The sequence below is a fragment of the Pinus tabuliformis genome, chromosome 6 (genome assembly GCF_031772625.1).
Source record: "Pinus tabuliformis cultivar Carrire ecotype Pingquan chromosome 6, CPIR1, whole genome shotgun sequence".
Classification (NCBI taxonomy): Eukaryota; Viridiplantae; Streptophyta; class Pinopsida; order Pinales; family Pinaceae; genus Pinus; species Pinus tabuliformis.
Window position 1 is genome coordinate 1,225,388,970 of NC_142292.1, and position 21,534 is coordinate 1,225,410,503.

Genomic DNA, 21,534 nt, shown 5'->3' on the forward strand with positions numbered 1-21,534 from the left:
AGAGCAATCAAAGGCCAACTTGTAAGAACATACTCTAACATTACTTGGGACTTTGGTGGGCTAGAAATCAGGGCTATGAATCCAAATACCTATATCGGCACCGTCCTTACCCATGGCACCATCAAAATCCATGCTTCAAAGCCCTGCTTCGTCTTCTAAATGCTGAAATTATGCTTCCTTCTCTACCTTACCTTGACTGATCACTTCATTTTTCTGCTCTTCACTAAAATTTTTCTACTGGCATGTGGATTGCTCAAAAGAACTTGCTATTTGTTATTTTTCTGATTAAGGACATCCCTAAAATTCTTTGAAATTTCTGGCACACTATCTACTTCTACAATATGGATATTTACATCATTTAATCCGCTATCAGAGTACAAAACAAATGATTCTAAATCAGTATGTACAACACTTATTGGATGATTGAGTGGCTTCTCTTTGCTAGTGATCATGTACTTCATTTTCTTCTCCCTGTATAACTTTCTCAATTGGCCGAAAAGGGGAATGGTAGCATAAGATAATTCAAGTTGTAAAGTGTCCTTAAGCTCAGTACCCCATGATCTGGACAAGAGCATACTGAATCGTGGTGGAATATCAGCAACTACCACATCCATCAAAACATTTTTTGCTAGGATTTGATCTAAAGACACTACAAAATATTTAATAAGACCAATGTAACGAAATCTACCAGAGTCAAAGAAGTACAAATCATGGTATTCATGGGTAATATCAAGGCCCAACTCCTCCATAATGGCTTTAGGCATCAAGTTATGAGAAGCTCCGGAATCAAACATGGCATTATGGAGAATGTACCCATGCAATATAAGACTCAGATAAAAGTGGGGGACTTCACTATCTTCAGACTGACCTTCTATGGAAGGACCAAAAATGAGTTCAGGATGATCATCTTCGACATTTACCATATCTGGAAAAGGGTCTATTTGAAAAATTCTGGACACCTGGTCTATTCTTTACCAGCTCAGTCAAGGGAATGGACACTTTTAATTTAGCAATTTCATTTTCTAAATTAAAGGATGAAACTTTTTCTACCTCTTTGATGGGAAGGTCCTTCTTCTCTACTTGCTCTTTCACTACACTTTGCTGATTATTCTTCTCATTTGCAATGTTATTTGTTGATGGTACTTTGCTGGAAGTCGGATCAGTAGGCTCTTTCCCTTTCTTCTGAATGTTTGAGGAGTCATTCTTTGATTGTAGCTCTTTTCTTTTCTGAATGGGATTGATTGGCACATCTCTACTCCTCAAAGAATACTGCTTCTGCTGTGCTGTCAAAGCATTCATATAACCTCGCTAATAATCATCGGACTCAGCCTCCAAAACTGCATCATTTGCTAATATGTAATTTCCATCCCTTTGGGTGTCTGGAGCCTATGCATATTCTTCATCTTCTGTCAGAAAAATGGGCATACCATCAACAGTGAAGAAATGGTTTGCTTCAACTACCGGATTGTCGTCATCTTCTTCTTCTATTCCCCAAATGTAATTATGTTGCAAAGGAGTTCTGATCTGCTGCTATTGTGCTTGTTGGTCTGGGGCCTTTTGTTCCCTCTACTTGATCTAGAATTGGGGCTGCTGCTGTCCTCTAAAATTTGGGTTCCTGATTTGTGGTTCAGATCTATCTGTAATGGTTAGTCGGTCAACCATCTTCTCCACTATTCGGATCAAAGTATCCATCTTAGCATCTGAAGAAGATGCTTCCTCTTTTATGGTCACTCTCTTTTCAGATCTCATCCTTGCTCTTTTGTCCAGCAGATTTGCTTCTACACTTACAGCGTTCTTTTGCATATCTTCAAGTGTGGTAGGATCTCTTTCTCGTAACTGATATGCCATATCAACATTGAAACCATCTGGAAACTTGAGCAAGGCTAACCCCTCTAGTGGTTTAATATTAGCCGGAATAGCATTATATACTACATTAAACCTCACACAGTTATCTTGCACACTTTCACCAGCATTCCTTTTAATATCTTCATACTCAGACAAAATTTGGAGTGGGTTCTTCTTTACCTCCCACCGGATTAGGGATTATCTATGCAGAATCAACAAAGTGTTGATACAGGCTGCTGGTAAAGCTCTGAACCATTTTCAAACTTCATGTCCAAAGCTTTAGACAAACAATCTCATAGTCACATTTTCTACCTCTACCTCATGAAGGTCAAAGAAGTCATTCATTATATCAACATGTTGTTGCACTGTAATGCTTTGAGTGGCATCAAAAAGAGGTATTTTTCTTTGGTAATCAACAGGCATATCATCAAGATTCTGAGGTAAAACAAGGGGTGCATACCGGGCAACCATGACTCGAGGTGGGGGAGGTGGATTTAAAGCAAGATTTGTGGTACTTGATATATTCAATGGAGTAGTAACAATAGGAGGATTAACAATCTGCAAAGATGAAAGCAATGGGTAGGGGATTGTTTGAGTTGCAGTAGATGTAAAAGAGGTACTTCAAAAATCAAAGGATGGCCTGTGTTTCACCCAAGTGTCTACGCTTGAAACAAGATTTTGTAACTGATCAAGAGCATGGATAATCTATGATCTTGATTTACTTTGGGTAAACAAATCTTCAGCAGGGTTTTCAAGAGATATTGAAGAGTCAAAAACTATGTGATCAAGCCAACTCAAAGACTTACTTCGAAACAAACTTTTCTCAAAATTTATATCAAATTCAAGATCCCGTAGAGTATCTAACCTGTCTCAGAGTGAGTGGAAACAAGGAATATAAACTTCACTTGATTGTTCAGTCAAATTTTCTTCAGCAACACCAAATTTCTCTGTAGGTTTCCAATGTTTCTTCCCAATCTTGTGAGGATCATCGAAAATGACTGGTGGATTTGGATCTGGATTGAATCTAGTGTACCTTCTCGAATCCAGTATGCTCAAATTTTGAAATTTTTCTATATTGCTTTACAAATTTCCTATTTCAACCTAGAAATTCTAAAACTCATCATCCAAAGTTCAAGAATTTAAATGAAATATACTACTGGGGTGATTTGTCTCTCATTCCCCAGTATGGTCGCCACTATGTTATCACCTAGATTTATCTCAGGTTGAAGGGAGGCAACTCCTAGGGTAACCAAAAACCAAGCTTAGCCTTGTAGCTAGCCCTACAAGGACGGGAGAGGGTTCTATCCTTTAGAATCTTAGTCGAAATGACTGGATTAGGTAAGGATTTTAGGCTAGGTATAGTAGCTCGAAAGGTTTTGATTGAATTTGTTGGTGTTTGTTGGATCAGATGGAGCTGGGTAGTTTAGGTTTGGGAAATTTGGTCAGAAATGCAGGGTATTCTATGGGGCAAGGTAGGCATAGGCTTTAGCCTTCAGGCTTAATGGTGTGAGGTGCTTAAGATTGATCAGGAGCTGAGGAGGGCATGTGAAAATCATGGATCCTTCTCAAACAGTAGAAAACGTGAAATATTGAATGATTTCCCAAGGTAGAGCAATGTAACAATGGATTCTACCTATCTAACTTGATAACGTTCAATAAGAAGCAATGAAATGGATGATGGAATACATAAAACATGTAAAAAAATGATTACAAAAGAAGAAAATATGATAAAACTCCATACCAAAGGGATCCCATAAAAATAGCTGCAAATCTGATTAATCTCCTTGCCAAACTTCTTACAATGATTTACAATCAAGCTCTGAGCATCCAAGTGAGTCCAACCCCTACAAATGACTAAGAAAACACATGATATAGGCATCAAAACAACTCACTGTAGCCTCAAGGGTAAAATCCATGAGAAGAGGAGCTGATCTAACTAATACTAAACAAGGAACAGGAATATAGGCATTATCAACAACTTTCCTCCAAAAGTGAAAAACGGATTCATTTGACTTCAAACTAACTCCTAAAGAAATGAATCTACCCTCTACAACTTTTTAACCATCATATTTATAAGACATGACTTCATTTAAAATAGTAAATCATCCACCATGAGAGAGAATCCATGATCATAGTCAAAAACTGGAAAATAGGCATCTTGAGCAAAATTTGCTCTAGGCGCAATGCCACTGGCTCAACACGTAGCGCCACTTTCAGGTCCTTTTTGAAGGCCTCCCTTGCATCGAAATTATTCACATGGTATCTCATTGGAAAGGTCTTCAAGTCTAATTTCCAAAACAACTAGAATTTCTGCATTTGGAACTCATTGGACCCCTCAAAAGTTGATTTTACCAAGACTTCTTCTGTGTGTCCAAAAAGTGGTAGAAAGGTCATTTTTAGGGTGTTTTTGGACCTTCTAGTGGACCAGTTCTACTCAAAAACTTTTGAAACTTGATAGGGTACATTTCCTCACTACCCTAAATCTAAAATTTAAGCCATTTCTTCATTGGGTGCCCCTAGTAAAATCACAGCGCTGGTGGTGCTACACTTCTAGGCAGTTTTCCTATGTATTAAAATTCAAAATTTGCAAATGACAAAATTTGCCCAAAACTTGCCCAAAATTTGTGTGAAGAACCACTATCATGTTATTTTATGAGACAAGGAAGCCTCAACTTCTAATTCTATCCTCCTCTTTCTTGCCATTCAAAGCCCGCCTTAACCTAGCCTTCAACTTCTTGAATCTTATGTTGCAAATCCTATTGCAAGTCCTGTAATGATAGGCCATGTTTCTTATCATCTGATTGTCTCTGTTGGCCTTCTGTAGCAACTTCTCAAGGTGTAGATTGACTCTCTCAAGCCAAGTATCCCTATTGTTTTCAATCTCCTGCTCAATAGGAGTCAATGTTACTTGTGTCTGTTTGCCACTTTGCCTTTTTGCTTTGAGCACTTCTAGCTCCATGAGGACTTGTTTGTCACTCAACTATTTGTTTTACTACTCTAAGTATGTGATGATTGTGGAGTACTAAAGAAGGTATGTTTTATTGATTATTTTGTCATCTTTTCTTTAAAGACTTATAATGTCTTTTCATCATGAACTAGGTAATTAATAAGAAAATATGGCAAAATAATGAGGATTGTATGTAACACAAGATAAATAATAATCGCCATTTTCTTATGCAGAAAAAGGGGAAAACGAAAGATTTCCATCCCAAGGAAAAAGACAGAGCAGAGTTAATTGCTATCCCTGTGGTAGGAAACCATATGTAGACATGGAAATCCAAACTGAAGCATATCAACCAAGGAAAGGAAAAGGATACATCAAATCGGTGCAAAAAAAAGGGATAACTAGAATTAACAGTTTGGAAAATCCCTCAGGATCCTCTGATCTTGAGGGATCACAATATTAACTATTTTTGCATCATTGATGTCTCTTCTTGGCTGTTATAAAAAGGGGCAGCACTGCTAACCCAAGGGATGGGTTGTTGTTACTTTTATGTAATTTCTCGTTGCATTCAAAACTTTGATCATCGACTCTCATTGAGAAGTGATCCACTGTAACTCTGTTTCAATGCTTCAATATAAATTTGGTTGCTGTTCCATCTTTGATCCTGGAATAATTTCAAGTGGTGTGTCCCTGGAGGCTAAGGGCTTGGCCCTGGTGGAACACTTGCTCCTATACCATTATCTTTAGTTTGTGTGTGGTTTGCATTATCAGCTTTGATCAGTAATCTGGTGTGTTTTGTTATTTTATCATAGCTCTATTATATTTACAATATCGTTCTCTGTAATAGGAAGGTCTTATTGTTCATTCTGACTTTATAACGTATTGTTGTTCCTTTAAGTCATTAATGTAACATTACTGTTCTTTACAGAATGCTATCGTTGTTCAATTACAGAGTAACCGGGCTGTAATATTCTTAAGTTGGTATTACTGTATTCGTCTATGGTTTATACTTCATTATGATTGTTGTTCAATTGACATTGTTGTTCCATTATGAATTGCAATCGTTATCCTTTATAACTAATATCAATATTTGTGGTATCATAGTCAGATTACTGTTTCTCTTAATATCTATGTGTGCTGTGTGTGTTATTTATTTCGGTATTGTATATTCACAATTGGCTCTAAGCGATGCTCTATATTTCATTGCTAATTTTTTTCCGTTCCATTTCTATTTGCTGTCCGGTTTATTCTTAGAGTAAGGATTTCTCTTTGATTCCTGTAGGGTACGATTGCTGCCTTCATTTTCTTAGAGTAAGGTTTCGTTGTGTATCAAGACTAGTTGCAGTTTCATTTCCTAGTTGTTGTTTCAATTATAATTGTTGTTCCATTTCCTGTTATTTGCATTGCCATTGCATTGAATGATCTGAAACTGTAGAGACCATTGACATTCATTGTCTAGTTCCCATATTGGTGATCTGTTCCTTAATTATCTTCAGTTACATCAGTTTACAGAGGGATGAGTTATTGTTACTGTACCCTTGACTGAGAATTTACTTAGTCTTCTGAATGCATGATTTAGGCTTTAAATTGCTTTGCTGAAAATATATTTTCTTTTAAGCATCCATTTACTCTTGTATTTTCTTGAGCACTATACTACTAGCATTAATCTGACAAATGACTGCCTCAAACTGAGTACACTCTTTGAGATAACAAATCGTTCCTAGATTGACAAGTTAATGTGAGGTAATTAGAGGTGAAAAACACCCTTTTTATGGCTCGACATTTTGGCGCCGTTGTTGGGGAAGAGTGTAGCCATTTGTTTCTTTTCCAGAGTAGTGTAAGAACCTGTTAGGAAAGTACTGGGTTTTAAAAACAGAAAGTAAGAACCTGCTTGTGGAGTATGTAATAGCCTTGCTCCCCTGCCCGCTTTCCTATAGATTTGTTGCTGTTTTGTTTGGGTAGAACCTAGCAGTTGATTTGTGTGCATGAATAAGCAGTAAAATCCAGAAAAGAATCCCAAACCTCCACCCAAGCCTAATAAAGCTAAGGGGCCGGTGACCCTTGGCCGATCGACCTTTATAGATGAAATCCTTAAGAAAGTAGAATCTCAGCCTTTAGTAGGACCTAGAAAAGTTACTTCTAGACAGCCTACTAGCTCCCTTCAGGCCACATGATCACCATCTGTAGCCTTTGCTGAGGTGCATACTCAAACCGAAGAGCAATATTTTCAAGAAATTGAAAATTCTAGCCTAAAATAATTGCAGGAAGGGAACCTTAGCAATCTCTGTGAAGGAAGAGGAGAAACAGGAGAAGTTGAAGAACCAAAATCTCCTCTTAGGATAATTCAGCCATTAAGCAACGCAGGTAAGGGAAGTGCTACAAAAATCGTTTATAACGAAGTTGAAGAACCTGAATCCCCCCAGACCTTAGACACTCTCATCATCCCAGATAAAGGAAGTGCTGTCAAGGCCATTTCCATTAAAGCCATTCCCCCTTGACAACCTCGGAATAGCCTCCTAGATATCCCAGAAGGCTATTGGAATATATTTGACCAAATGGCCCAGAACCAGCCAAACACCCAAACCTCTACACTACAATACCCCATTGTGGATACTGCAGCTAATGCACCTATGAAAGCAATTCACCTTCAGCATATCCCCACATTCCATGGCCTTACATCAGAAGATCTAGATGCATTCTTGTTTGAATTCGATGTGCTGTGTAGAGGATATGACTATACCACCGATCCCCAGAAACTAAAACTATTTCCCTCTACATTAAAAGGCGCTACTTTAAGATGGTTTATGGGATTAGGTGGTGGTGTTATAAATAATTGGGATCAAATGAAAGAGTCTTTTCTAAAAAAATATCAGGACTATTGTAGGTTTAGAGAGTTAAAAGATGAAATATTTCAGATGGTAGCTAGACCAAATGAAACATTAGAAGAGTATGTTGAATGTTTCCAGTATAATCTTCAAAGATCTCCTTATGCATCATTACCCTTACTTGATAATATATTAAAAACAACATTAATTAGGGGAATGAAGGAACAATGGATTGAGACATTCAACATTATGGGGAAATGAGATATTTATTAGGAAAATTTTGCTGACATTATTGATTTATGTATCAGGAGCTCAAGAGGTAGCACAAGGCTAAAACCAACAGAACATGATTGGTTTATAAGAGATAATAGAATTTCAGTAGAAGGCGTAACTCGTGCAGAAATTGGAAATTTATTAGAAAATTTTAAAACTGACATATTGGGGATGCTGAAAACACAACTTGATATTATACAGGCCAAACAAAAGAAAGCAGAAGCAGAACATAATTTGGAAATCTTCTGTCATAGATGCAGAAAGAAACATAGCCATAAGGAGTGTCCATTAGATGAAGTCCAAGTTTGCGCCATTTGTACAAAATACCACTCCACAGAGAGCTGCCCCTCACTTCCTGGATTGAAAGCAGAATACAAGGAAGCAGAAGAAGAGACAGAATCGGTGTATCTACTTAATTAGCACCGTCAATGGTAGCCATGACAAACAAGTATGTTTTCAGACCCAACTTCTTCTTTCCAGCCTCTGCAATATCATGCTCAATAATATAATTCAATGTGGCAAAATCAACCTCCCTTCCCGAATTGGTCACAACAATCATTCCCTTCATCATCTCCATGGCCGAATCAAGCAAGCCAAACTAATTGGCCAAATTTTCCCTATACCCCACCATATTGGCAAACAATGTTTATCCACCACAATGGACCCCTCCTACTTCACAGAGTCAAACCTGGCAGACAAACTGGAAAATACCGATGAATCAGCCAGTAGGAACCATCCCGCTCCCTCAACCTACACTGCCAACCCTACAACAAAACCCCCAGTCTAACTTAAGGTTGCAACTCCCATCCCAACCCAACCCCAATCCAAATAACAGATTGGTCCAGTCCATTCAAATAGTCGAAACACCATAGATAGGAACCGATCTAAGGGAGTGTGATGACCTTCAATTAAGATCTGGGCGTATCATTGAAACAGAGGGAGATAAAACAGTTCAAGTTGAAAATCAGTTACCTGTAGAACAACCGTTACAAGAAGAGGATGTGACCAGACAAAAAATTCATGATCCAGCAACCACATCCTCTCCTCCATTCCTAGAACGCTTAATTATACCTCGACCTATACAATATCCTGATTTTGACATTCTGGGAGAACTACGAAACTTGTACATAAAAATCCCACTCCTCCAAGCCATTCAAGACATCCCGATATATGCAAAGACTATCAAAGAATTATGTATAAAGAAACCAAGGAGGACAATAAGAAATAACCCAAAAGTCCAAGTAGTTTGCACTTTATCTGACTTATTATCAGGAAAAGAAACACCCATTAAATACGAAGACCCATGAAATCCAATAGTAACCATACAAATCTATCGTCAAACCTTCTCAAATGCCTTAGTTGATCTAGGAGCTACAATTAACATCTTAACAACCATTGATTGCCAAAAACTGGGCATTACATCAGTAGAATCGACCTCCACTTTATTAGAACTGGCTGACCGATCTTTAGTTAGGACAGAGGGCACACTACATGATGTTATGGTATCCGTTGACTCCTGGGAGTATCCAGCCGATTTTCTAATAATAAACACCAAAAACCGATTTGATGGACATCCATTGATCTTAGGCAAACCTTGTCTCGCAACTGCCGATGCTTATATTGGCTACCGAAAAGGTAATATGACTATTACTCGGGGGGGGGGGGAATATTAAGAATCTAAATTTATGCCCCCCAACGCAGCCAAGTGTCATAATAATAAAAACTAACAAGCATCCTGTATCATACCTCACTGAAAATATTAGATCTCCATTAACCATACAAGAGGCCCTTGATTTCAAAGACCAAACAAAAGATGATGCCATTAATAATTTCATTAGCCAAGCTAAACCCATATCCCACATACAATGTCACATGATAGAAGCAGTATTTGATAATGAAGTAGAAGAGGATCCTCTTAAAGATACACACGATCAAACAATACCTGCTACTTCTGTTTCACATAGCAAAATTGTAGAAATTGAGCCAGGAAAGACTTTAAACATTAATGCCAACCTAACTTCCGAACAAGAAAAGAAACTCATCCAACTATTGAGGAAATATAAAGAAGCATTTGCATGGGACTACCCTGATATGAAAGGAATTGACCCCCAGTTATGTACACACCACATTTACATAGAAAAGGATGCGAGACCTATTCGCCAACCAGAAAGGAGACTTAATCCTCATCTAAAAGATGTTGTAAAAGCTGAACTTAAAATTTTTAGATGTTAACTTCATCTACCCTATCTCCGATAGCAAATGGGTCTCTCTACTTGTTGTGGTACCAAAGAAGAATGGAAATTGGAGGATTTGTGTAGACTATAGAGAGTTAAACAAAGCAACACAAAAAGACCACTTTCCCCTTCCATTCATTGATCAAGTATTAGATACTCTAGCAGGAAAGAAATTCTTTTCTTTCTTAGATGGCTTCAGTGGATACAATTAGATTCAGATTGCCCCTGAAGACCAAGATAAAACCACTTTTACTTGTCCTTGGGGAACATTTGCCTACAAAGTTCTACCTTTTGGCTTATGCAATGCTCCTGCCACATTTCAAAGAGCTATCCTCAACATTTTTTCAGATCTAATAAATGAGGGGCTCTAAGTCTACATGGATGATTTTACACCATACAAAGATGATTTTGACCAAGCATTGGACACACTGGAAAAAGTCTTGCAGCGCTGCATTGCCACCAGGCTTTGCTTAAGCCATGAAAAATGTTATATGATGATGATTGAAGGACTTATTCTAGGCCATTATATCTCAGTAGCTAGCATACAAGTAGACCCAGCCAAAATTCAAATAATTTTGCTAATTCCCACTCCTACCACTCAAACAGAGGTATGCAGTTTTCTTGGATTCTCTGGTTATTATAGAAGGTTTATAGAACATTTTTCACATATTGTTGCATGTCTATATGCACTGACAGGTAATGTTGACTTTATTTGGACAGAAAAATGTGACTGTGCTTTTCAGGATCTGAAGAAGCTTGTGTCCACAACTCCAGTCCTTCGAGGACCAAATTGGGACCTGCCATTCCAAATTTCATCAGATGCCTCAGATACAACTATTGGAGCGGTCCTTGGGCAGGAAGAAGATAAAAAACCATATGCAATTTATTATATTAGCAATAATTTATCCCCTGCTGAATTGAATTATACTGTTACTGAAAAACAATTTCTAGCTGTGATACATGCTGTCAATAAGTTCAGGCATTACATTACTGGATATCCTGTTATCTTGTATACAGATCACTCTGTCCTAAAATATTTAGCAAATAAACCAATCACAAATGGTAGAATAACTAGATGGCTGATTTTATTGCAGGAATTTGATATTACATTCAAGGACAAACCTGGAAAAGAAAATCTTGTAGCTGACTTTCTCTCGCGAATGCCAAAACCAGTGGACGCAGTAGTAGTTGAAGATCAATTTCCAGATGAGCATTTGTTTGCTGTCACTGTTAAAACACCCTGGTATGCTGATGTTGTGAATTACTTAACAGTAGGTAAATTACCAAAACATCTGACTCCCAATGAAAAAAAACATATTGTCCAGCGAAGTGCTCGATTTTCCTGGATTGGGGGCTACCTATTCCATACAGGAGCAGATATGCACATCAGGAGATGTGTCCGGGAGGATGAAATTTTTGATATTTTGAAAGCTTGTCACGATGGACCATGTGGCAGACACTTTGCCGATCAGAGAACTGGACATAAGGTGCTACAAACAGGGTATTATTGGCCTACGATCTTTAAAGATGCAAATAAGTTCGTTCAAGCTTGTGACAGTTGTCAAAGGGCAGGATGCCCTGGTCAGTCCGATGAAATGCCCCTAAACCCACAACTGGTTATTGAACCATTCGAGCGATGGGCACTTGATTTTGTTGGTCCAATTAACCCATCCTCAAACTAGAAAACATATATTCTGGTGGCAACAGAATATGTCACCAAATGGGTTGAAGTAGAAGCATTGCTGAGAGCTACAGATGATTCTGTCATACAGTTCCTGTTTCATATATTTGTGCGATATGGGCTTCCAAGGGACATAATTATAGATGGTGGACCACAGTTTGCTGGTAATAAGATTGTTTCAACACTTAAAAACTATCATATCCAGCATAAAATTACTACTCCATACCACCCACAGGCAAACGGTCAAGTAGAAAGCAACAACAAAATAATAGAAGCAATCTTGACAAAAACCAATGTGTCACATACACGCGATTGGGCTACAAGACTACTAGAAGCCTTGTGGGCCTACAGAACAACATGGAGAAGCACTACTGGCTATTCACCATACCAATTGGTGTTTGGAAAGGAACCCATTTTCCCGATAGAATTTGAAATCCAAACACTGCGAACAACACAAGAAGTCGGCCTAGATCTAAACGAGGTACAAATTAATAGATTACAACAGATCAATGAGCTAGATGAAATCAGGCTCTCTACCCTTCAACACACTGCATTAATCCAACAACAGAAATCTAAATGGAATGACACTCTCATTAAAAAGAAATTCTTCCGCGAACGAGATTGGGTGCTCTTATATGATTCCAGGTTTCAGGATTTTCCCGGGAAACTTCAGACTCGTTGGCTGGGGCCATATGAAATCCAGAAGGTACATGATAATGGCACCCTTACTCTAGTCACTATTGATGGATCTGGACATACCTTTAAAGTAAATGGCCACCAAGTTCAATTATACTGCAAACCACTTACTCGGGAATCCTTTTACCAGCAACTACGCGAAGACTCCGATATGCAAATTTTACAGGAGGAAGAGAAATCTTCCTCACCTATGATTCATTAAGTGATTCACCTGTTTTTACACTTTGTACATAATTTCTTTGTTTTGTTAAATCGGTTTTTGTATATACTTTTGTATTTGCATTTTTTTTTGCTATTCCTTTTTCAGAAGAAACAACATTGTCGTTTTTTTGTTCCTTTTCTGAAGGGACAACGTTTGAGTGTGCACTTTTGTTGTTGCTGCTGTTGCTTTTCCAAAGGGACATCATTTTTGTTTGTTGTTCCTTTTTTAAAAGAACAACACCTATTGTTTCAGCCATTCCTTTTTCATTTTCATTTTGCTCTTCCTTTTCCAAAGGAATGGCATTCGAGTTTTTGCTGTTCCTTTTCCAAAGGAACAACAATTTTGATTTTTGCTGTTCCTTTTCCAAAGGAACAACACTTTTGATTTTTTCTGTTCCTTTTCCAAAGGAACGACATTTGAGTTTTCTGCTATTCCTTTTCCAAAGGAAAAACAATTTTTGATTTTTGCTGTTCCTTTTCCAAAGGAATGACATTTGAGGTTTTTGTTGTTCCTTTTCCAAAGGAACGAAATTTGAGTTTTCTGCTATTCCTTTTCTAAAGGAACAACACTTTTCATTTTTTGCTGTTCCTTTTCCAAAGGAACGGCATTTGCATTTTTGTTGTTCCTTTTTCCAAAGGAACGACACTTTTAGCATTTGCATTTTTGTTGTTCCTTTTCCAAAGGAATGACACTTTTGGTTTTCTGTTGTTCCTTTTCCAAAGAAACGACATGTTCGGTTTTTGCGGTTCCTTTTTCCAAAGGAACGACACTTTCTGTTTTTGCTGTTCATTTTTCAAAGGAACAACACTTGTATTCTTTTTCCCTTCCGTTTTCAAATGACAACATTCTTGTATTCCTTTTACTTATGCTTAAAGATACCTGTTGTTCCTCTTGTTTCAGGTCTTTTTGAGCACAACTATACACTCATGCAATGGATAAAAAGCTAGAGCATACTGAAATTAGCAAATTATATAAAATCGCTACTTTTACAAGAAATTTTTGTGAATTGATAAAGAGGAACAGAGAAAGGACACAATTATTGATCACTTTTTCTGTCATTATCCTACTAATACTGACATGATTGTTCATCTTTATCATGCTGGTTCTTTTTAAATTCCCATAATCTTCTTAGATCATTATTAAGGAATAAGAACAAAGGGTTTATATTTTTCTATTGAGATGTTAAGACTTCTTCCACCATTCCTACTCTTAAGGAGGGATGAACCACCCTTTGGGTATAGATAGGAAAGCATTTTATAAAAAAAGAAAAAAAAAAAAAGAAAAAAGAATGTTCTGAATTGTCAAATGCAGGATAGGGGGTCTCATTAAGAGCCAGCCTACCATGATCATAAGGAAGAAAGTGAAGTGGCATTCCCACTATGGCCACCACACCAGGGATATGATCCAAGAGGCATATCAGAAAAAATAAAAGAGTCCTTGGAACAGGAGGTCTCATCACGAGCCGGCCTGCCCACCTTTCACTCCTTCCTGGTGAATGGCATTATAATTTAACTGGTTACCAAGCCAGCATAATGGCCTCCATTGTGACATTGTATAGCACTTCCTAAGCATACACAAAGGATCATGGTTCCATGGGTGAAATAAACAACTCTGCCAAGGTTATGGACACTTGTCGACAACAGAGCTCTATTAATCAATGACCTCAAACTACACCCCTTATAATATCTAACGAAGATAGACTATAACTTATAACTCACTACACGACAAGCTCTAGGAATAGATCACTTATCATCCCTCCCTTGCTTAGTCTGCCTAGTCAATATGCTGAGGAAATAGGATCTCCTCAGGTATGCTTAGTATTGAAGTCACATTCTTTATACACCAATAGAAATCATTAACACCCTTCTCTATCTTATACCTTTGTAATCCGCCAAATAAGATTATGTATATCACTTCCTCGAACCATTAAATGCATGAAAAATCTATCATAACCAATCATGACGGAAAAGTCGATAATGATCGCATTAGACTGGTTGTTCACGTCAGCTATCCTATCCTCCCAGCCTCGCATCATATCACAACGTTCTCCTATTTATTAATCGATCCTATTATACGCCTCGATTTCGGGAACCTGCTCCTTTTGTAAACATGGCATTTCCACATACGCTGTTCCTTTATGACTTTGTACCATGCAGGTTCGGCATGCCGCTCCCTTATTTGATAGCCGAGGACGGCTTATCACATTGCAGGGGGGAGGCTGACCTCATAATTTGCTGGCATACGTGTCAAACTATTATACAACAAACTTTTACTTGGGAATAGCAAGGCTTAACGTTATCTCGTTTTTAAATTTGCATGCCTTGCTGTCCCTAAGCTATTTCCGCATTATACTCTGCAGCAATTAGTAAGATTTGAACGAGCCTTGCTGTTTCGTTATTTTCTCTGTGTTTTTAACAGCCTGCTGTTCCATTGCCGTCTTTGTGTTTTTATAGTGAGCTAAAGCATGGGAGGAAGGTCAATTTGAAGAGAACCACAGGTATTGACAGTTTCTGACGCTGCATGGGAAATCCTGGCAAGGGCAGGATGGTTGGTCTATCTTAATCCTTTACAAGAATCCAACAAGACCGTGGCAATAGAATTCTTGCAAAACTTGCAGGAATATCACTCCAGAGTAAGAGGAAAACACATAGCAGTCACTGATGATGTAATTGCAGAGGTCTCAGGACTGCCAGCCACTGGACCTGTGTGGACTCTAAAGAAGGAGAGATTGCAAAAGATCATGAAGATCTTCCAGGATGAAGGCCAGAACCTGATAGTCAGAGGAAAGGGAGTCCTACTAGTAGCATTAGGAGAGTCGTGGGCAGAATTGGCGAAGATCATCCAGAGCTACATCACCTATGAAGGTAGGAAAGATGTGGTAAGACCATGACACCTTAAACTCTTAGCTGTATTAGAAGAGAAATGCTCTGTGAACCTACCTGCATTTTTAAATTCATTACTTCATGATGTTTCCCGAAGCATGAAAAAGTCACAAGATGTAGAATCGGTAGTAAGTCACCATGGATTGATACGGCTGATAGTTAGCCACAGTCTTGCTCAGCAACAGAGTAGCTGGGAAGAGCTAATTGCTACAATAGATGGGGCACTGACTCCTCCAACCCCAAAACGCAAACATACTACCGGTACATCGAATAGACCATCAAAACAGAGAAAATCAGTTAGATTAGCGCAGATTAGAGGGAGGTTGGAAAATCCCCAAGGGAATACCAGCCAACCTGTGGAGATAGACGACTCAGGGGACGAGCAACCCCTGCAATTAGAAGGAGAAGAGAATGAGAAAGAATTGGGAGGAAATGAGGAAGGAGAAACAGAGGAAGAGACCGAGTAGCCTAAGTAGGTGGAGGCAGAGACAGAGCAATGCGAAGAGAGTCCATTGCAAAATCCATTGCAAGAGGACGAATTGGCCCAAATTCTGGCTAATATGGGTGAATATGCCCAACTTCTCAACCCGCTAGGCCTCCAAATTGAGGAAGAACCAAAAGAGCATTCTGCTCAGGATAAAAATGCACCCAAAGAATTGTGTGACGAGGAAGAAAATAAAGAGAATCATTCTGTTCATGATGTAAGTATGACAGGAGAAGGAAATGATGAAGATATAGAAGGGGAACAATCCACTCCCAGCCAGACTACACCGAAAGAATTGCATGAAGAAGAAGGGGTGGACAAAGAAGTTACCCAGGAAATAATAGAGCCAGCTAGGGTTTCTACTCTTGAGCAACCTAAACAAAACAGCGAAGGAGCACCCCAAGAAGAAAACCAAGGAATTGGCCAAGATAATAGTCCAGGCCTGAGTAAACAGACAGTTGTTCCTTCTAAGGAAACAGAAGAAATTAAATGATTACGAAAGGAACATCAAAGATTACTAAATGTGATAGCTCGACTTCGACAACAAATCAGGGTTTTGAAAATGAGAAAGAGAGCAAAAAGGACTTCAGGGGTAAGACATGCAACCACTCCGGTGAGACCTCCTAAGAAAAAGGTTCAGAGGACCCATGCTTAGCCTGTTGTTCAAAACCCTATCAAAGAATAGTCTGCTGTTCAAAATGCTGTTGAAGAATAGTCTGCCATTCAAAACCCTGTTGAAGTGTAGACTGCTGTTCAAAAGAAAAAGGAACAACATTCCACTATTGCCCATATTGAAGTGCAAATAGACGATATATTGACCTATGATAAAGAAGTTCAGATAGAGGCACAGTCCTCTGAAGGAATGCAGACTATAAACATGAGGCGATGCAATAAGAAGAATCAAGTAAATATTCCACTGGCCACTACTACGTGGGATAGCGATCCGAGGACAGTAACCCTACAAGAGGGTTTGATGCAAGCTCAGCAAGCAGTAGAAAAACTCATAGAAAAAACGGTTTCTCGAGAAAAGTGTGAAGAATTACAACAACAGCTAAGGAATGTCAATTTATTTGAAAGTCGAGCCTTTGAAGGATGGTGAAAGGAACAAGAAAAAGTCGCAAAGGTAACTCATAGATTAGATGTAGTTATCAGACAGATGGATACCTTATGCTCTTTGTACACTGACGTCCTAGCATGTAGAGCCCCTGCCAAGAATTATGCCTTGTTTTTAATGGAATGATATTTGCAATTGAAAATTAAGACCGTCAAAGCAGGAGCCCCTATACAAGTTAATACCATTGATGATTTTATAAATTGTTGTAAGCACTATGGAGTAAAGGTTCAAAGACTATTGTGTGAATTCTATCTGCATAACTTCGTATTAGATCAGGAGATAGAGCAGAACCCCGGCCCTTTCATTGGGGATATCCAACTACAGGCATTTGTTTCATTTGGAGTTAATCAAATCAAATGGCTTAAAGCCTATAATGCCTTACAAAGACAAGAAAACAGATTATACTTATGGGTAAGAGCTGAGCCTAGAGACCCATTACACTATGAAATAAACACAAGAGCCTCATGAGGACTCCGGGTGTGATTGACGCGTTAGGACCCATTCATACACCAATCAATTGGCAATGGATAGAATACTTCTTTACCATTAAGGACCTTGCCATTGTAGCTGCTAAATTTTGATATCAGACCTCTAATCTGAACATCCAACTCAGGGAACCATTTAATTACGAGAACTTTAAGTTAGCCGCTGATTGTTTGAGCCTCTATGGTGAACTTATCTTGAGGGTAGGGCCATCTTGGTTAGGATATAGGTTTCGGAGTCCAATTATTTGGCACCCTGCACCTGGATACCAAGCCCTGTATGAGATGCTTGAGGGCCAGACAGGCCATCTTTTTGAACACCTAGTTAGGCATCATGGTTGTAGACCACCACATGAGATTCCGTCTCCCACTTACTCTTTCACTGCCTTACATTTCAACTACAATGTTTTCATGAGGGCATGAAAAAGAGTACGCAAGGGGGTGTGTGGAGTACTGAAGAAAGTATGTTTTATTGTTATTTTGTCATCTTTTCTTTAAAGACTTATAATCTCTTTGCATCATGAACTAGGTAATTAATAAGAAAATATGGCAAAATCTATGAGGATTGTATGTAACGCAAGATAAATAATAATCGCCATTTTCTTATGCAGAAAAAGGGAAAAATGAAAGATTGTCGTCCCAAGGAAAAAGACAGAGTAGGGTTAAGTGTTGTCCCTGTGGTAGGAAACCATATGCAGACACAACAATCCAAACTGAAGCATATCAGCCAAGGAAAGGAAAAGGAGATATCGAATCGACGCAAAAAAAACAAAGGGATAACTGGAATTAACAGTTTGGCAGGGATCACAATCTTAACTATTTTTGCATCATTGATGTCTCCACCCGACTGTTATAGAAAGGGGCAGCACTGCTAGCCCAAGGGACGGGTTGTTGTTACTTTTATGTAATTTCTCGTTGTATTCAAAACTTTGATCATCGACTCTCATTGAGAAGTGATCCACTGTAACTCTGTTTTAATGCTTTAATATAAATCTGGTTATTGTTCCATCTTTGATCATGAAATAATTTCAAGCAGTGTGTCCCTAGAGGCTAAGGGCCCGGCCTTGGTGGAACACTTGTTTCCTGTACCATTATATTTAGTTCGTGTGTGGTTTGCATTATCAGCTTTGATCGGTAATTTGGCGTGCTTTGTTATTTTATCACAGCTCTATTATATTTACAATATTTTTCTCTGTAACAGGAAGGTCGTATTGTTCATTTTGACTTTATAACGTATTGCTGTTCCTTTAAGTCATTAATGTAACATTACTGTTCTTTACAGAATGCTATCACTTTCTAATTACAGAGTAACTGGGTTGTAATATTCTTAAGTTGGTATTACTATATTCATCTATGGTTTATACCTCATTATGATTGTTGTTCAATTGACATTGCTGTTCCATTATGAATTGCGATCATTATCCTTTATAACTGAGATCAATATTTTTGGTATCAGAGTCAGATTATTGTTTCTCTTAATATCTATGTGTGTTGTGTGTGTTATTTATTTCGGTACTATATATTCACAATTGGATCTAAGTAGTGTTCTATATTTCATTGCTAATTGGTTGTCGTTCCATTTCTATTTTCTGTTCGATTTATTCTTAGAGTAAGGATTGCTCTTTGATTCCTGTAGGGTACAATTGCTGCCTTCATTTTCTTAGAGTAAGGTTGCGTTGTGTATCAAGACTAGTTGCAGTTTCATTTCCTAGTTGTTGTTTCAATTATAGTTGCTGTTCCATTTCATGTTATTTGCATTGCCATTGCATTGAACTATATGAAACTGTAGCGAGCATTGACATTCATTATCTAGTTCCTAGATTGATGATCTATTCTGTTAGTGTCCAGCCTTCCTCCTGTTAGTGTCAGTCTTTCCAGCTTTCCTCCAGTGATCAAATATGCTCTTACAAAGTGGTCTCAGAGTGTCAAGGTCAAATTTTGTCATTTCAGTGAGTCTTCAAGCAAAATTTGGTCACTAGGCATTAGGTCTAGGGTTTGCTCTCACTCTTTTCAAAGTTGTCCAAATGCCAATCTATGTCACTATTCAGCTGATTCTATCATCATTCATAGGGTTTTCACTATCATGTCAGTGTCTAATGAGTCATTGTACACCTTGTTCATGCTTCAGTTGCGCCTAGGTAAGGTCATTTCCCTCTCCTAGGGTTTTGAAGGCAATTTCTCTTGGACGGTCAAATCATCGGCAAAACTTGTATCCAGATGTTCATACACCTTCCCCTATCCTTCATATACCTTATCAAATGCTTCCGATCACTGAGATCCCCCAAAATCCTCATTTTTGCACAAACACTAGTTTCTAGCTATAACCTGGCAATTTTCTAGGTTGGGCTTGTGTTTTGCCCTTTTGGACCCCTTCTCCTTGCTCAATCTCTGAGATTCCACTTTCCCCTGCTTCCTAACATCCCTCCCCACTCCCAAAAATTTCCCCAAGAATTTAGAATCCCCCTATCCCCTTCATTTCGCTCCATTTCGACAAAATTCCTTGTTTCACACATCGGGACAAGTCGCACTCAAATGATGTTCCAGAGAAATCAAAGATGAATTTTGGGAAACTGAGAGAGGTTTTTGTCCACAACATGCCACAGAAGAAAAACCTCCTTCACTTTTTGCACAGGTGTCATGGTTTTAGAGAAATTTCAAAATTGCAATCGCTAGATCCAAGGAGGTTGGCCAAGGCACTAAAACGACGGAAAAGGCCCGATCCACTCCAAATTTTGGCCAAAGCCTCTTTGACTGAGCATGGTACTTTATTGGGGACTCCCAGCCCAAATTTCAAGAAATTTGGAGAAAATTTTGTCAATTGTGAATTTTTTGTGCCAAACACAGGTTTTCTCCACCAATGGGTCTCACCCCCCGCGCGACCCTTTCATTTGGCTACTCCGTTCCGGGAAAACTCAACATTTCCATATTTTTCATGAAAATTTACACATGCTCACCCATTTCCAAGAGATTTTATGAAGTTTTGGGCCTCCAGAAAGTCAAAAAACAAGCAAAAAATGACTTTCTGCCACATTTTTGACACACAGAAAGCAGTCTTGGGCGATTGCAATTTTGGAGGGGTAAATGACCACCAAATTCAGAAATTCCACTTGGGTTGGAAATTAGACATCTAGGACTTTCCAACAAGCCTACTCTTGCCCCATTTGGACACCTGGAAGTACCCCAAAAGTGCTCTCAAAGGCGCGCGACCCGTTCAGGAATGGCGCGCGACCCATCAGGCAAATTGCTCAGGATTTCAGCCTACAGCTCAGCAAAACGCAGTTTTGACTATGTTTGACTTTTTGGAGTTGATTTTTATCCTCCTTGTTGTAAATGATGTAATTTTATGACACTTTTACACTTATGTATCTCTTCTAGAAGATTCATTCATGAGATAGGTGAAAATTAAATGAATGAATTGGTTTCCTAGCTTATAGAGGCAAGTTGTTTTGACTGCCTAGTTTTCAGTGCTTAGTTTAGAATTGGTTGAAACAGCTCCTAGGATAGTGAGCTCGACCCCTAGAGGCAGGGAAAGATGTTAGATGATCTATATTATGTACTCTCTTGCTCATTTTCATGGTTGGACTTTTGAGGGAGAAGCTCTTATTGTATTATTCACTGTATATCTGCAATTTTTGGCAAAGGAAGACCAGGGTTTTGCAGTCCTTTTTGGGATTCTTGTGGTCACATGTATTGATGGTGTGTTTCTCTTTGTACTTGTAAGTGTGTTATGTGAATCATTTCCTTACTTTTCCTTTTGCAAATTAGGCAAATGAAGTGTTAAAGTAGAATTCATGACTGTCATGCTCTGCTTTTAAGTTTGCTTAATATCAATGTTTTCAACTGTTTAAGGGGAATTCAAGGTTATTGCTTGC